Source organism: Triturus cristatus, chromosome 5_2 (genome assembly GCF_964204655.1).
Source record: "Triturus cristatus chromosome 5_2, aTriCri1.1, whole genome shotgun sequence".
NCBI lineage: Eukaryota > Metazoa > Chordata > Amphibia > Caudata > Salamandridae > Triturus > Triturus cristatus.
Window position 1 is genome coordinate 716,900,764 of NC_140588.1, and position 2,200 is coordinate 716,902,963.

Below are 2,200 nucleotides of genomic sequence, written 5' to 3' on the forward strand. Positions count from 1 at the left end.
TTTTTGTAAATGTCTCCATATACATTGGTTAAGATGGAAGTAACATCCTTGGATAGCTGTATGGGGGTACAGTTTTAGAATGGAATTTATCATGGCTTGCTCAAAGTCTATGATAATTGTTTGAGGGTAAAAATCATTAGATTCTTGTTTTACTTTTCCTAGCATTTCATTATATGTTGTGTTTTGTTTGTTAGGTAATAGTGCATAAATTAAAGGTATGGAAGTGTTGTGATATTGACCGTGTTTTGTGTAAAGCTGATAGAATGGTTTTGGGCATATTGTAAAGGTGCCATCCATCATCCATGTTTGGCATTGTTGCAGTTTAGTTATATTGTTTGCAGTAGCAAACATTATGATTCTTTTTTCTGGGCTTTTGTTATCAAAAAAAATAAAAGGTTCATTATTGTGGGTGATACTTAATTCTGGTGGAATGATGATCTCTTGAAAAGTTTTAGGGGATGGTATAGTTGTCGTGGTTGCTTTTTTGGTCCTAGCAATAGTTCTTTTTATAGAAGCAATTGATGGTAATTGGCCTCTTGCTTCTTTGGGCACTCTAGGTAATAGTTCTTTTAGGATTACACTTGTAGCAGTTTGTGAACCTGTGCTTAATTCTTTGATATTTTCAAGAGTTGATCTGACTTCTATTTCAGAGAGATTGGGTGGATGGTTATGCTCTCTTGTATATAGTACAGTTGTTTCTCTTGTTGTTGCTCGGCCGTAGCATTTGTTAGAATAATATTTAGTACACTTCCAGTTCACTTTTCGGTCCGTCTGCTTTTCTTGGGTGTATGTGTAACCCATGTAACACAATAGGAATTTTCCTTTCTGCGAAGTTATAAATTGGGCTTCTTCTGTCATCGTGATGTGTTACAATTCTGGAAAAAATGTATATGAAAATATATGCTATAGTACTTTATATCTTTATATGAAATTAGCAAAAAAGCATTTTTTTTATATATACTTACCAAGTCTTTTTTGTTGTATTTGAATGAAGATGTTGTTTGTCGCAAAAATGTTGTTTAGTTGATTTAGTCTCTGAAAGTCAAAGAACATTTATTGTTGTGGTTGGTTTAGTTTTTTAAGTGGGGTGGTATTGCTGTTTGGTATAGACTATATTTTTATTGAAGAAACTTATTTTATTGTTTTACAAATTAACAATTCAAAAAACATTCCCCCACCTTCATCTGTCCCGGAAGTACCACACATTTATCATCAAGACCAATTATTCAGGAGAATGAACAACCTTTCCACCCAGTTCTCTACCCCCCTCCCCCACCACATGTCAATGTACCCCCGTCTCCTACCCCTCTTACTATGTGCCCCTCCTGCCTAATAAATAAGATGCAGTAGCCTAACCTCTCACTAAGCAAACAGAGCCTACCCTCATGCCCAGTGGTATAGACTATAGGTGTTAATTTATACAGGTTTTTTACAATTTAAAAAAGAGAACATGGATTTGTTTAGGGGTTTAGGATGTTTTGGGGTTTGAGTAGGATTTAATTAATATTTTATAAAGTATTTTGATAGTATACTTACTTTTTAGTGAGTCTTTTCTGGCAATCTTCAATATTTTCTTTAGCTGTTTGGAGTAATATCTGTAGTGGAAACATAAAGAGATGGAATATATAAGTTAGTTATTTATTTGAGTAAAGATAAATTAGTGTTTTAGTTTAATTTGGCAGTTTAGTTAGAAAAGAATATTTACTTACGTTTTTAGAATAGTAATAGGATGTAGGTTTCTTCTGTTTAGTAGAGCTTCTTCTTCGTTCAATGCTTTGGTTTAAGGCACCGTGGAACACTTGTTTTAATTGGTTTATATAGTGGTTTCAAATTGTTTCTTGAATGTTATTGGTTGTTTTCTGTATGTGGCCTTTCTATTGGATGGTTTGAATTTTTTTTAGTTAATTGGTTTCCTTTTATGGAAAATGCTAAGTAAGAGTATATTTAGTTTTAAAGGAGGAGAGTTTTAAATTATTATATATAAAAAGATTGTTTATAATGTGTACTAATTTTATTTAAATGTGTTCGAAATGCCAATGTGATAATTATTTTAGTTTTTTTTTATTATGTTGTTAAATATAGAGATCGCTATAAATGTTATGTTTATGTTTAAGTAGAATCTCATTTGAAAATGTATGTTTTGGTAAAATATTGTCTTTATGTTGTTGAAAGTATTGGTTTTATTAGTATTAGAATTGTC

General features: G+C 31.7%; 1 long non-coding RNA gene across 1 annotated transcript; it reads right to left on the reverse strand.

Moving 5' to 3' along the window:
• Positions 1 to 459: 459 nt before the first annotated feature.
• On the reverse strand, positions 460 to 1,597 carry LOC146829172 (uncharacterized). The gene is made up of 3 exons (XR_014961923.1): positions 1,537 to 1,597; positions 966 to 1,035; positions 460 to 875 (listed from the first exon to the last, which is right to left on the reverse strand). It is a non-coding gene; the product is annotated as an uncharacterized LOC146829172 (long non-coding RNA).
• Positions 1,598 to 2,200: the final 603 nt, after the last annotated feature.